The sequence below is a fragment of the Mya arenaria genome, chromosome 16 (genome assembly GCF_026914265.1).
Source record: "Mya arenaria isolate MELC-2E11 chromosome 16, ASM2691426v1".
Classification (NCBI taxonomy): domain Eukaryota; kingdom Metazoa; phylum Mollusca; class Bivalvia; order Myida; family Myidae; genus Mya; species Mya arenaria.
In genome coordinates, this window is record NC_069137.1 from 39085761 (window position 1) to 39102434 (window position 16674).

Sequence of the window (16674 nt, forward strand, 5' to 3'; positions counted from 1 at the left end):
CATCATTAATTAGCAAGTGCTCTTCATTCGGTGCACAAGGTCGTTTCTAAAAATATATTTTTAACATAAAGAAAACAATGGTTATATTGACCGAATCGAGGACGTTTTTCACCCCAAACAATGAACCAGGAAACATGGACGCACCTGACATTACAACCCTTGTTATTACAAACTATACCAAAAAAGGCTTCAAAAACAGAATGCATCGAGCCGGGATTCCCGGTATTTACAGGTAAGACCGGACCCACTACATCATATAGACAAGTTATTGAAGAAAGTTTTATGAAATATATAAACAGTTTAAACCAATTTGTAATTTTGGGAGAGTTTGTTAAGTTTTCAAGCAAGTGTTTACATTCACCGCATCTGTATAAGAGAGTGACCTCCCTTGTTAAAATGAACTTCACGAGAATTTACCTGAAAGAAAAATTAACATTTACTCGACCCTTGCCACAAATATTGTGGACAACCACTATCGATTGTACTCGATAATCGTTTCATCACTAATATGAACCAAATCCGTTAAGTACACAAACAAATACTGCGTTCTGATCGGCCTATTAAATGCGATGAGAATACAAAAATGAGCTTGATTAACAGAGACTTTTTACGAATTTTACACCGACAGAAATTTCACTAGCGATGTTGCATTACTGTAAGGGCCTTACCCACTGCAAATGTCGTATCGATGACCAAAACGAAAATTCACAAGCCTTATACATAAATCTTTTGCAATATGTGTAGAAATGTTTTTAGAGTTGAGCAACTGTTTACGAAAGAAGATTTAATCAGAATTCCATTAAAAAGCGTTTACATTTTTCCGAAAATGCTTTTTATACAATAAAATTTTGTTATTCGTCAAATTAGCCAGTCTTACCCAATCATCATCGTATTGTGGCTTTTTGGTGATCGCAGCTGTTTTAAGCATGAAAAATGTATGTTTAACCAGGAAATGAATTAATACATAAGTTTTCATTATTTTGTTGAATATTTATCTTCTTTGAAAAATAGTTATTATATATCCAAAAGACATTATTGATTTGATGGTCACAAACATTAGGCACAACAAAAATAGTTATATTGTCGACAGACATTTTTGATAAAATGCATATCGTTTGTGATAAAAAATATGATAAAATTTTCTATTGTAAGATTTGGTCAACACGTTATTACCACAAAACATTTCGCGAAGAATGTATATTTTACTCCCGAAAAAAGAGTTTTCCTCAAAACGAAAAAGTGTTCTTGAAACGTTTCAATTTTTGGTCTTTCCCATGCACTTTTGCACAGTCAAAGGCCCTTAATTTGTAACCGACTTATATTATTGGTGTCAACGCCCAATATATGAATGAATTCAGTCACGTACATCATGCAATACAGCGTTCTGATTGACAAGCGTAAAGGGGATGAGAATACACAGGCTTTACAATTGACTTTCGTTGTCACAATTGTTCTTTTCGATAACTCGTTTTTCAACCCCTGAATACTCTTCAACCAGGAAATAAAGTCCCCGGAAGGAGAACAGTTACAATTCAAATAGTTTTGGGTGAAGCTAATGTTTCTTGCATACTTCTTTGTTTAAATTCATATAATCATGCAAGAAACTTTGGCCAAAATTAAAGCAAATCTAAATTATAATTTTTGTCTATTCATTTTTTCCCAGATGAAGTGTGTTCAATGATAGATGAATGAGTTATCGGAAAGGACAACAAAATGTATTGTTGTAAATGAAGTGAAGATAAACATGTACTACACACATTTTATTATTACTTTTCAGGTCATGTATTTTGTATTACTCGTAGCATGTGTAGGAGTGGTTTACTGACCGCTTAATGTACACTACATGTAGTTTAATAAGATGCCTGACCACTGAAATATTCACGTTAATATTTCACTCACCTTTGGTGTATAAAACATATGTTAGACGTCAACGTGTCATCAAAAATAGCATTGTCATGATAAAAAGAGGCGTGAACTGTTAAAGGATTGCACTTTTTATAAACACATTATTTTCTAATGCATTATCATGTTTTACTAATTTTTTTTTCTTAATTATCAAAACAAAACAAAAACACAAAAAACAATTAACAGTTAAAAGTTTAAACCTTTATAAATATTTTTTTCCAATTAATAGCTACGTGGCCACAAATTCCCCCGTTAAAAGAGCGCAAAAATATAGTTAATATTTTTAACTGTTTACAAATCATTTTCTTTTTCGTTTAAATCATTTAAGTAAAATAAGTTCAACTAAATAATCTATTAAATTATGAAAATCAAGTGTAACATAAATTGTGGCCCTTTCAGCTTCAATCAATCGTGCGTCAAAATGAGCTCAAATTTGCGGTGTCTCTAAAGTGACATCCGACATTTATTTTTATTTCGTATTACGTTATTTCGTTTTTAAGAAACAACATTTTGTACATACGAAATAACAAAAATCTTTAATAAGTGTACAGATAAAAATAAATAAATGGGGTTTTCAATTAATAGCTACGTGGCCACACTTCCTCAGTTAAAAATATCGCCAAAATATCGCATTGCATGCTGGGACGTTTTCAAAGTATCACATGACCGGAAACTTCAGCAGTCTTGTGCCATGTTTCGGGGGTATTCTGGCGCATTCAAAACCAATGTGTATATACCACGTGATAAATTGCGTCATAAATGCTACGTCGGAGGGCAATATTTGCTTCGAATGAAGACTTAAAACAAAGATAACTTCACTATTTCTTCACCATTTTATGTGAAACATAGCGAAGTCTACCCTTCTTAAGGAGCCCCACCTTCGGTTGTTTTACCACAGTTTGATCGAGAGTCTAATTTCTTCAAACACTTCGAAAAACCTTTTCACAATATGGCCGTCTGACGGAGCACTGTCAAAACATTATATTTGAAACAGGTTTGTTGAAGTGTTTGAGGAAACTAATCATCTAATCAAACTTCGGTAATAAAACGAAGTCGGGGCTCTTTGAGTGGCATAGACTGCCCTTTGTTTTATTTAATTTGGTGTAGTAAAAGAAAAGTTATCTTTGATTTAAGTCTATAATTTATTCAAAATGTTGCCTTCTGACGTAGCATATATGACGTAATTTATCACGTGGTATACACAAACTGAAAACTGGGGAATTAGTAGCCACTTCCTTGTCGACCCCACAAAATGTAATTTATTCACATAGCTCAGCCGCCAGTTGTTATACATACAATGCAGTAAGTGTCAACAAACTATGTTGTATGTTATCTAGTCAGAATTTGATCGACTGTTGTCCCTAAATAACGACAAATAACAATGTTTTCCCTTACATACCCACCCACCGAATGCTGCAACCAGTGGCCTTCTAAATGTTTTAGAACGGAAGGAAAATCGCTCGTCTCCTTATCAGAAACCTGCTCCTCATATAGTGCTTTATAATTAGCATAGGACTGGCATTTCACCCGACAACCTCGCCGAGTCCGGTAGCATCAGTGGTCAGAATATATAGCGCGGTAGATCCGGATAATCCGGACCGTGAGTCAATGAGTATGTGTTTCAAAAAGGACCTAGAGGAGGCTGCTGTCAAAATGGTTCAACAATTTAAGGATCACATGAATTACAAGTCTATTATTAATGTCATGTATAAGATATTTTCTAGTAAGGCTGACATTGACGAGTTAGGACCTCGTTTCGGCTATTTTGCAATGGCGAATATATTTTGTGTCCAAGCAATGGTTAAGAAATTTATTTCTAAAGATAAAGGTAGGTTCTATTGATTGTATGTCGACGCCAAATACTGTATCCAGAGTTACGAAAAAAAAAAACATAAATGGTGAGACGTGGCATAAAGGAATACATTTAATTCCTGATAACGGTCACTGCGTTATTTAAATGTAATATAGGGACCCGGCAAGGAGATCAAGAAGGCTGATTTTTTTCACTGTATATAACCGAACTATAAAGGATGAAACGAGAGTGTTGTGGATCAGAGATATTTCTTCAAACGAAATCTGTGATATGATATGGCTACTGTGGTTGACAATGTAGCTAGCTGCGCTGAAACAGGGATATAAATCCGAAAACGGTCTAATGATAGCGTGCACAAATACGGGTATGGAAGCATAAAGTCGGACAAATCAGAACTTACTGTTTTTACGAATGGTGAAGCCGGAGTATTACAAACAGTCTCAAAGACTTGTCTTAAGCGGTTTAGTTTCCAAGTTTCCAAGTTTATTTAATATCTCTAATGTCATAAGTACATGACAAAAAGAGCATGGGTACATATACAATACAACATAATGAGGCATTACAAAATATATTGGACATAATAATACAGATTTTCTAAATATGAATATTTTTTATGTTATTGAAACTTTAATATCAAACATATATAAATATATGTGTATGTGGAGGAGAACAAAGTGTTACATCCTTATACTTTAGAAACATTGGTTTTCCCTCATTTGTTTTATTTTATTGGGTTTTTTTGGTATTTACTTGTTTATGGTAGTTTCGTTTTAGAGGCTGACGAGTATCAACACAGAATGCTTGGACACGCAAGTATATATTATATTGCTAAATGAAAATATTGACTTTACATATCAATGACTTTTGCAGTTTTAACATTTGTAAATCCAGACATTAATATTATTTATACTTATTTTACTGCATTGAGTGATGACATTTATAGCCATTTGTATGTAACAATAGGTGTATTTTTAGGGTTTTAGCCTGATATGAACTGTTTATTGTCGTTTTTGCATTCATAACGAACCAGGCAGGTCTTATGTAAAGGGCAAATACGAGATAAAAATCTGCAGGCAATTAAATAAAACTTGGATATCTTTGGTAGGTTTGGACGTTTAAATTATTTTGATTAGATGAAAGATATTATTGGATAAATATTGGCCAATCAAAAAACGTTTTGGCTAACTTTGACCAAGCTAAACAATCAACCAATTTATACAATTGTCTACTGCTGCCAATTATATAAAACTGTTAACGACTTAAGTTTCAGAGACCCATGAGGCCACAAGACAACCCTAAGGAGACCCATGCCTAGTTCTTTTGTCGGTTAATTATTTTATGGTTTTATTTAATTCTGACATCACCTAAGCGGTTAAAATTGTAAATAAGAGGTCCATGTTGTAACATTTCAGTTTAACGATATATCCACCGCCGATGTTTAAACGGTATTCAAACTTATTCGGGTAATTAACAACGATGTTTTACTCATTGAGTACGTCATGAAAGGGGCACGGTCAAACTGTTAATTTGTAAGTCCTGATTTTAATAATTATTTATTTATTTTTTTTTATTTTTTTTTATTCATTTTTTTTATTTTTATTTTTTTTATTTTTTTGGGGGGGGGGGGTGGAGAAGGGGGGGGGGTGGAGTCTTTCAGTCAATGTGTACTTTCTATTTGGGGTATGGTCTCACGGTCAATGTGTACGTCATAAATGGGTCGTGGTCTAAAGATGTATATGTACGCACCAATTTGGGCGTGGCCTTACGGCCAACGAGTACGTTCTAATTTGGGCGTGTTCCAACGGTTACTGATTGGGTTGTGGTCTAACGGTGAATGTGCACTTCTGTGTGTGTATTGTTTAACGGTCAATATGTACGTCTTGATTGAGGGGTTGTCTATGTGAAGGTGAATGTGATTTGGGCATGGTCTTCGGTCAGTTTGTACGTTCTGAATGGGGCGTGGTCAGTTTCGTAACGTCCTTGTTCGTATTGAATAAACAGCGGCGTCTGCTGTGTTAATTTGACAGCGAACTATCTACACATGAACTTAATGATTACATGTGTATCTTAAGGAGATGAAACTAGATAAATTGAAGGTGCCATGGCCACTTATCCGTTACGTTTGTGCATTACCTAAAGATGGTATCTCTATGCACAAACATACATGGTTGTCCAAATGTACCAAGAGTTTTTAATTTAAAAAAAACGTTCCAAAACTTTGTCATTCAATTAAAACCTTCTCACTTTATTTATTGTATATATTTATACTGCAATCTACTTTACAAAAACATGTGCTGTGGTAATACCGGTACCTTTCTGAAAAGTTTGATGTACATCGGGTTCGAGGCAGGCTGTGCTAATTCCTCCCAGAAACAATTGAGAATAAATAGCGTGAAACATACAGTTTTTGTGATGAATGTATTATTCCGTTCAATAAATTATTTACATAATGTTGGCGTAACAACTTTAAAGTTCTGATTTGACAATTTACATAGAATATATACTAGCATAAGTATGCATAAGGCCAAATAACAGTTCTTTGTTTCCACTAACATATCCACAAAGTAGGGTTGGTAGGCAGGCTTAGCTTTTTTTCTCTGTTTTTGGAGAACCGGGTTCTGAAACAAAACGACTTATATCAGGGTATATCACTTCGAGAAAAATTTAAATATAAAATGGTAAAATTTAATCATCATCATCATCATCATCATCATCATCATCATCGTCATCCTCCACCTCATCATCATCATCATCATCATCATCATCATCATCATCATCATCATTATCATCATTGTCGTCGTCGTCGTCGTTGTTGTCGTCGCCGTCATCATCATTATCATCATCATCATAACAGCACCACCACCACCATCACCAGCATCGCCACCATGACCACCACCGCCGAAGCATTTGGAGAGTAGATACATCGTACACTTTTTACAAGTTATTTTACGATATTTCCTGATTTGTTGAGATGTCCGATTAAGAAACTCTGTGCAGTAAAGCTCTTTGTTGGTTAAAAAATACATTGTAATGGGGGAAATCAAGAAACATTTGTTAAGTGAATTTAGGATATTATCACATGATTTACACATTGGACGTGTCCGATACATATATATACCAAAACTTAAAAGGATGATTGACTGTAAAAACCACTTTCCATTCATATTCGCAAAATATTCAGACTTAAGAGCCAATAAATACATAAAATGATATTATGACACGTGGCCAATAAAGCAAAACTTGTTATCTGAAAAAAAATCACTGAATAAACAACCAAAATCATTTTACTATGCAAACATCTTAAATTAGTACTTTTTCCATTTCTCCATAAAAATATTGTTTCCCCTTCTGCAAAAAAACTGCTTGATATTGCTTAAATTCATGCCTTTACATAAGTTGTATTATTTATAACCATGTGTAAATGTCTAACGCAAATAATTGAACAAGTTGAGTTGATAGAGATGAGTTGGGTACAAATGGTTAAAATTCAATAACTTCTTAACCCATATAACACCTCATAATATTTTTGTCGTTGTTTCGCTCTAAGACATCCTCGATGCTTGGTTTAAAGATACACCCTCACAGATTGACCGTTTTGAACATTTTGTTAATGTTTTGTCTTGAAATGAGCCATTTTTGCGTAAATATGCGTAACAGATTTTCATATTTCCTATCGAAAATTAATGTTTTATGGGTAAAAGCGTTACTAAGAAAAACGTATAAAACATCATTTGTTGAACGTAACTATGAAAATCTGCGATCTGATTGTTTGTCGGCAGTCTTATATCAATGGATTCCATGCCTTTTCTCAAACATTTGCTCTTTCAAAGATAAAAAAAAATGTCAAAACGTTCAATCTGTGAGAGTGCAGCTTTAAACATTATATACTTAAAACGGTTGTAAAGAAATTTATAATAACTTATACATAGTCTCTCGCGTTAGCACGATGCTACGCGAGAGGACGGTCTTGTGTTGTGGGGGAATCCGGAGTTACGGGAGAAAACCCACTTGCCCGGCTTGTTGACCACTTACCAAACTCACACATAACATAATACACTAAACAACACCACTTAAAACCAGATAAATATACTATATCTAACAAAGAAAAACAGTATGATATACTACAACACTTAATTGTGTCTCAATTACCTAAAACGGCGCAAAAAAGGCGTCTTTCAAAACTATACCAGCTAAATAATTGACACATATGATCGTAATATGCCATAATCAGTGTATTTTATACAGCGCTCCGGAATACTAACGTGTCGTACGGGCGAGTGAGTTGGGCGCCGCTGATTGGCCAGGTTGTCAAACAAGCAGTTATGGCAATAAACATGCATTAATTGATAGATATGATAAAAAAATGATAATTAATTCATTTCGGACACGATTATAGGTACATGTACCAGTACGGTCAATCACGGTTATACTATGTTTGCAAATTGTGATTTAAGCAGGTTTTGATAGTGAATTTAGGGCAATTCAGGAAATGGACTTAAATTGGTAATTTGTTGTTAATAATATCATATTATACACCAAATACAATTCTGATTAATTCGTTGAATGGAATACTAAGTTTTGAATTGTGCAGTCACTCAGATTATTTCAAAGAAGAGGCAGCATTATAATTAATCTTGTTGACAAACCTCCTTATATTAACTGACGATGCGACTCATTTAAGAATTATACATGACAAAGGTAGAAAGGTCATACCGTTTCGTGTCAAATTTCATACAGTTGGTTCACTTAGTCTTTTTTGTCAGATAAATGATTTAAAAGGAAAATTGCTTTCCTAATTGGAAGAAAAATGCCTTCATATATGCGACGTGAAATGACATACTACAAATTAATAGCTGTGATATTATTAACACTAGTTCCTGTGACATTTGGACAGTTTCAAAATCAACGTTTACAACAGCAAGGTAACTTCGGTCAACAAGGAGGAAACTTTAGACAGGGTGGTGGAAATTTCGGTCAACAGGGAGGAAACTTTGGACAGGGTGGTGGAAATTTCGGTCAACAGGGAGGAAACTTTGGACAGGGTGGTGGAAACTTCGGTCAACAAAGAGGAAACTTTGGACAGGGTGGTGGAAATTTTGGTCAACAGGGAGGAAACTTTGGTCAAGGTGGTGGAAATCGCGGTCAACAGGGAGGAAACTTTGGTCAGGGTGGTGGAAATTTCGGTCAACAGGGAGGAAACTTTGGACAAGGTGCTGGAAATTTCGGTCAACAGGGAGGAAACTTAGGTCAAGGTGGTGGAAATTTAGGTCAACAGGGAGGATTTTTTAACGGCGGACAGAGATTTCAGCAAGGCCCAGTTGGTCAGGGAGTAGGCAATTTCGGTCAAGGAATTAGAAACTTTGGTCCAGTTCAGGATGCAGGAAACTTTGGCCAAGGTGCAGTTAATTTCCGACAAAGCGCAGGAGATTTAGGTCAAGGTCGAGGAAATTTCGGCCAAGGTGCAGGAAACTTACGTCAAGGTGCAATGAACTTAGGTCAAGAGGTAAGGAACTTTGGACAAGGAGTCGGAGATTTTGTTCAAGGGCCAAGAAACTTCGGACAGGGTGAAGTTCCTGGGGATTTCGGTCAAGGAGCAGGAAACATTGGTCAAGGGGCAGGAAACCTCGGCCAAAGTGTGGGGAACTTTCGTGCAATCCAAATAGGACAAAGGACGGGGTTACGTCAAGGAGCTGGATTTGGCCAAGGCGCTGGAATTACCCAATCAACGTTAGAACAGCTAGAGCAGCCGCTTGCTGGGATTGGAAACCAGGTACACGATTTTGAAATTAAAACAAATACCAAAAAAATAAATAAAAAATAATAAAATAAATAAATAATCATAATAATCATAATAATAAAAAAATCATGGTGATAATAATAATAATAATAATAATAATAATAAAAATAATAATAATAATAATTATTATTATTATTATTATTATTATTATTATTATTATTATTATTATTATTATGATAATAATGATAATAATAAAAATGATAATAATAATAATAAAATAATAATAATAATAATAATAATAATAATAATAATAATGATGATGATGATGATATTATGATGATGATGATGATGATGATGATGATGATGATGATGATGATGATGATGATGATGATGATGATGATGGTAATAATAATACGTTTGTTTTCAAATTACTTAATAAATGAGTTGAATCTTGAATCTTATAATTCTAATGCTAAGCGTTTTATTGTTTTCTTGTTTCTTTCGCATTGCAATGAGATACAAGTAAAAAAAAAACACATTTAATAAATATTTGCCAAAAAAATGCATATCACAATATCTTTAATTTTAATATGACTAGTACTTTACTTTACAGAATATATTAGATCACAATTCATGATACCTATTTCGTTGTGGGTTTTTTCAGGTCCCTCTACCAACATCACAGCCGCTTGTTCAAATAGTCCGCGCAGAGAGAGCTCGAAGATTAATGCGACACGGTAGACTCACATTTGATCCACGTACGGGCAGATTAAGACGCGTTATGCCAGCCGGGAACCAGCAAAACATGCGTACACAGGAAATCAATGTAGCGGGTGAAGTTCAAGGTCAGGTCATTGGCGGGAGAAATACACATCCGCCATTGATGCGAACGTGTGAGAGACCTAGAACTGTTAGATGTTTTACATGGCCTGCCAATAGACCCACAAGAGAAGCTTACAGGTCAGTGAAAAATGAACAATTGTTTGAATATTCAAATATCATATTCACTATCAATCTATAAATACATTTACAAAATAAGTATTTGTTTAAACTTAAATATTTTACAAAGATTGTGAAACAAATTATTACAGCATTATATTAATCACTCTCGTTGGCAAAATGTTACGCGAGATTGAGGTCTTGTGCTGTGGGGAGAACCGGTGTTACCAGAGGAAACCCACTTGACCGGCTTGATGACCACAAACCAAACTCGCATGCGCCCAGGCCGGGTAACGAACCCGGGTCGCCTAGGTGATAAGCGAGTGCGCTAACCACTGCGTTAACAGGACAACAAAATAATTATTGTTCTACATGGTTTTAGGTGCACGGGTCAGTGTCCTACAGGAAATTGTGTCTTACCATGCCAGTGCTCGTGCGTGGATCCACGACTTCTTCCTCGTCTGTTGCAAGCTGGGAGAATCATACTTCCGGAACTTCGACCTGCTGACCAGCGACTAGTGCAGACCGTTGGTACCACAAATAACCGGGGACGTGGTACAGGATCAAATCTCGCGAGAGAGGGCACCTTGGGAGGTTCACGTGTGAACGACGTAAGATCTGCTGGCAGACAATTTTTACAAAACGGTACAGCGTCGAATTTAAATTTTGGACTTGCGGATGACGTTTTAGCGACACTAATTGCTCAGCCAGATTTGAATTTATTGGTTGGTCCACAGGGTATAAATGACATACTCGCCGGAGAGCCACCAATTCTACTACCCCCAGAAACTGGTCCCTTACTGCAACCCCAAACTTCACTACCACAACAACAAAGGCAAACAGGCGGGACTACTGCCCGTCGTATCAATAGAGATGGTGGGGGTATTCCAGTGCCTATGATTCTATTTGGACCAGACCCCGCAATAGGTGGTGACCCCAGTATTTCTAGTCTTCTATCAACTGCCGAACGTTTAGCCTCCAATACCCAACCCTCGAGAATGCAAGGATTAGGTAGGGTGTAATCTTTGATATAGTGTAGTTTGATCAAATTCGGACCACATTTAACATGAAAACAATTGAGCACTGTGGGCAAACACGATTTTTTTCAACTTCTTAAAAGTTAATTAAATCTCACACAATTTTTTAAATTAAGTTATATTGTTAAGATTGGGATCAGCGGTATTGAAAAGCATCGTCTCAAATTCATGTATTTGTAGATGACTTCCGGGAAATACAAAGGGAATTCGGACCAGTTCGAAGTGAAGCGAGGAACGTTGTTCCAGTGATACTTGACAGGCGGTTGTCTGCCTTGGATGTTCTAACGGAAAGTTTTCCAAGACCTGAGGGAGTTGTAACACGTCGCGTTTGAGAGTTTATAGAAAGCAGTACTGTGCTAATTGGTGTTCTTGGACAAGAAAAAAAAACCTGCCTTAGTAGGACATACTCATTAAATGCATACCCTAAATAATGTTATACGGGTAGATTCCATCCATCAGAAGAACATACAAACTCGTGTGCATACGTAGATGTTTTGAGTGTGTTTTCTGGTAATGCGTTGTTTCTTATCAGCTTGTTAATTCGTTTTTATATGTTATGCAATTTTTGGAGTATGAAGTTCAAGTTAAAGGGACTAGACAGATGTTTTAAAAATCGGCAAATGCAGTGTTTCCTCAAATCAAGCCTAGTATTGTCAATACGATAATACATAGTTTTACATGCATAAACGAATAAACGCATCAATCATGTTGCGGTATCATCTGATTTCAGAAAAAAATACCGCATAATGGTTTCCTGGTTTAAATCATATCTGTTTATGGGTACAGATAAATATAGCGATGCTATTTTTAGACTCACTGGGATTTACGTGGTAGACAACCCCAGTAAATTTCGAATCGAAAAAAATGTGCAAAAACTCCGAAATACCTCAAAAATATAGGGATAATAATAGAGTATACCTTTTCGGGTTGTTATAGCATGCAGAAACCAGATAAATTGTGTTATGTCGGATTAAACGAAATAGTACAAACAACACATTCGGTATATTATATAAAGGTTCCATAAATCTTCCTTGATTTATTTGAGTTACTTCCCTTTTTTAAAATTATTTTGACTAAACTTTTGTGACTTTTATTATCATACGTGTTATTTTCACCATTTAATGTAGAATACGCTAATAACCTCATATACCTTGAAAATTGTTGTTCCTTAAAAATGCACTCTTACTCCCAATTAAGAATTACCGCAATTGATACAATTGTTTTGATATACTGATAAGGATGAAAAGATGTCGAAAACAATGGTTTTATGAAGGATACCGAGTTTGATTTAAAAGGGATGTGCAGAAAACATTGTATTTCTTCCTTATGAGAATATAGTAGATCACAGTAAATCTTTTAGCACTCATCAATCATTTAAAAAAAAGATTGCGTTTTCAGCTATTAAATACACGGTTACAATCTTGTTATCTGTAATTATAATTTCCCATAAATGCATTATTAAGTATGTAGTTTAAGGTGTATCACTCAAAAATTATGTTTGTTATACATGAATATGTTTTGATTTTGAATAAGAGTGTCACATTAAATGATATAAAAAATGGGTCTGTTTTGCCTAAAGGAGTACTTCGTTCTCCTTACGGACGAGTTCATATAGGTATAAATCAGAAAGCATATTGAAACAACTGACGGCTTTGTTGACAACTTTATCATGTGTTTATTCAACGTTCCCTCCACCTGTCAAGCAAATGGTTAATCACGCATGCATAGATGTATGCACATCCATTTTAACGTTGATACATTTCCATGTTTCCTTATATGTACCATTTTGCCTGCCTTTATATGATTTGGATATCATACGTGTAATTTTAAAAACATTTTTCCTAGAATACTGTCATACTAAATTATCTCAGTTACACACCTGCCATCGATTAAATAAGACTTGTTAATTCATTGGTTTACTCACAGATAGTAAAAATGTTTATTTATTGGTCAATATACTTTTCCAATAATAACTGTTGCCCAATCAAATGTCTTGCATATGAAAAAGACAACCTTTCTAATAGCTTATCCAGCTTTATACAAAGTCCCCCCCCCACACACACACCAGAAAAAAATATGCATTATTATGTACTTGTGAAGAAAATATTGATGATATATTTTAGATGTTTAATCTGCATTCTATTTTGACATTTTTTGTACGTGTCTTGGAATGAGCCAAAAATTGAGTAAAAATATGGTACCAGTGACATAAGACTGCTGACAAAAATATCAGATCGCAGTTTTAATATTTACGTTCAAAACTGATGTTTTATGACTAAATGCTTCACTAACGCTTTAAGAAAAATAGTTTTTCAGCAGTTGTCCAAATAATTTAGATCTGTTCTATTGTGAGTTATCGTATAGGGTTGAATTGAAGGCATTGATGCCAAACTAAGCAGATTCTGAGACAAACAAATAAAAGAACAGTCAAAACTGTCAATCTGTGAGAGTGGTGCTTTAAAATGTGTTTGCTGTTTATATATGTTTTAAGTGATTTATGTATTAAGATTAGGGCATATTCATTAATTTGTCACATGTATTTTATCATGCATTAGCAAGAGTTGTATTTAAATATTTCATTTTATCATTTTTGTGACTATACACACTGTCTTCCATTCCCTGTGTGATCAGTTATATAATAATACTGTTTTAATTATCCATGTTGTTGTTTTCTTGCTTTTGGTCACGCTTAACAAATATCCGATTGTGTCAATTTAAATTTGATTTTTTTATCATTCCCTAAGCATGAATCATGCAAAACTAATCTGAATAGATAATAATTGAATAACCATTGAACAAGAAGTATTATGAATTATGCCATCCGTGGGAGAAATACGCATCCGCCATTGATGCATACGTGTGAGAGGCCTATTCGGAACACCTCATCCATTTTCTATCGAAAACAAACTCGGATGTATATGGACTGTTTACAAAGTCAGAATTCTTTCATCGAACTACACTACAAGAAGATCGCGAAGTGTGAACATAAAAAAAAAATGAATGGATTACAATAGTAACTAACCCATCCCCTGTTGATGTAGACCGTTAAGGTTGCCCTAACCCATCCCCTGTTGATGTAGACCGTTAAGGTTGCCCTAACCCATCCCCTGTTGATGTAGACCGTTAAGGTTGCCCTAACCCATCCCCTGTTGATGTAGACCGTTAAGGTTGCCCTAACCCATCCCCTGTTGATGACGACCGTTAAGGTTGCCCTAACCCATCCCCTATTGATGACGACCGTTAAGGTTGCCCTAACCCATCCCCTGTTGATGACGACCGTTAAGGTTGCCCTAACCCATCCCCTGTTGATGACGACCGTTAAGGTTGCCCTAACCCATCCCCTGTTGATGTAGACCGTTAAGGTTGCCCTAACCCATCCCCTGTTGATGTAGACCATTAAGGTTGGTTCTTATGCCACGGTCACACAGGATATCACAGGGGTCAGCTGCATCCGTATAGCATTCAAAATTTCGACGATCCCGCATGGTGCCTTTTAAAGTTTTCTCAACTCAAATCGCGAGGCGTCCATGTACCGCAGGTTATTCCTGCGGACGCCTCAGCCATTTTTTCACACATCTTACATGAATGAACGTGATTTTACTGCATTTACTCCAATGTCCGCAATAAACCATTCGATAATCTAGTTTTTACGAGTGATTTTTTCTTCTGTTTCTTTTCCAAAATGCACAACCATTTGGTATATCAAATTTTCTTGGCATTAACGTTTTAAATAATTTAATTATTGCATAACTTATCATATTTTTTGCGCGGTTTATATCATTAATGTCCTAAATAGGTTCATAAAGAGAAAAATAAGAATCACAAAGTTGATTGAAACAACTAGTCGGTGTTCCGTTTTGCAAAATTGCAAAAAAACAGCAACAACATTTCGATGAAACCGCACAAGTATACCCATTGACAAAGCAAATATAGCTCGACCAGAAAAAAAATTAAAATCAAAACGCCTACAGTGCTGGAAGGATAGTAATATACGGCGAGGGAGGTTATCATACTTTTTTTTCTAAATGTTCAAAAGTAGCTTTTGGTTCCTTCGTTATAAGATTTAAATCCCAAAAACATGTTGATTTCTTATTAATTTCAACCTGTAATAGGCGGAAATAACGATTTTTTTAACTTCGTTCGGCAAATTTATATTGTATTGAACAGTTTATTTTGTTTCATTCCTCTAAATTAAATAGCATAACCCGCTTTAAATGAAGTACATTGGCGTATTGACTTATTTATTAATACCATTAATGCTAAGTAAATGTACCATACGATATGTAACGAGTCTAGTCATATAATACATAGTTAGGGAATAGGTAAGTCAAGCAGCCTTTGTTATACACGAAAGAATTAAATACAAAATATACATCTTATCGTTTTAGTTCGTTTAATAAGTAAAATGACTATTTAAATGATATCCCGTAAGAATTTCAACATAAAAACTATATTTAGCTATTTTTTTTGTTGAATTAAAACGTCAAGGCCGGTTGGATGACGTTTTAAATTGTAATATGTTCGCGACGCCATTTCCTGTTTAAATACTTACATTCAGAGTTTCTAATTTCTTTTATATTTTGCATGAAATAAAAAAAAATATCACGGTTTTTCCTCTACGATTTAAATGGAAAAATAACTACGTGATTTAAAATAAATCTTAATCATAAAAACAAATAAGAATGTATTTATGAAATGCTGGAATATTTCTTATTTATGTAAGAAACACTTTCAAATTAATCTGTTTACAAACATGTGGAGTGATATATTTTCTGACCAATAGAAATCAATGTTATATAACACATGTGCTATACCAAAAATACGTGACCGTCATAATAAACCGAAAATGGTATAGCATGTGATACAATCTGAATCTAGCGTAATAGTTAAAGCTGCACCCTCAAAGATTTACCATTTTACAACTGTTTATTTTTTTGTCTTGGAAAGAGCAGATTTTTGCATAAATATCTGCAAACTAATGATATAAGATTGCTGACAAAAAATCAGATCGTAGATTTTCATATTTTCGTTCGAAAAACAATGTTTAGTGGCGTACTAACGGTTTAAGAAAAATGCATGAAACATCATTTTTTGAACTTAAATATAAAAATCTGCGTTCTTATTTTTTGTCAGCAGTCTTATATATATTTTCCATGGATTTTCGCAGAAATTGGGTTCCAAGACAAACAAGAGCTGTCACAGAGACAGCGCGCTCGACTATTCCGCCGCTTTTCAGTGTAAGG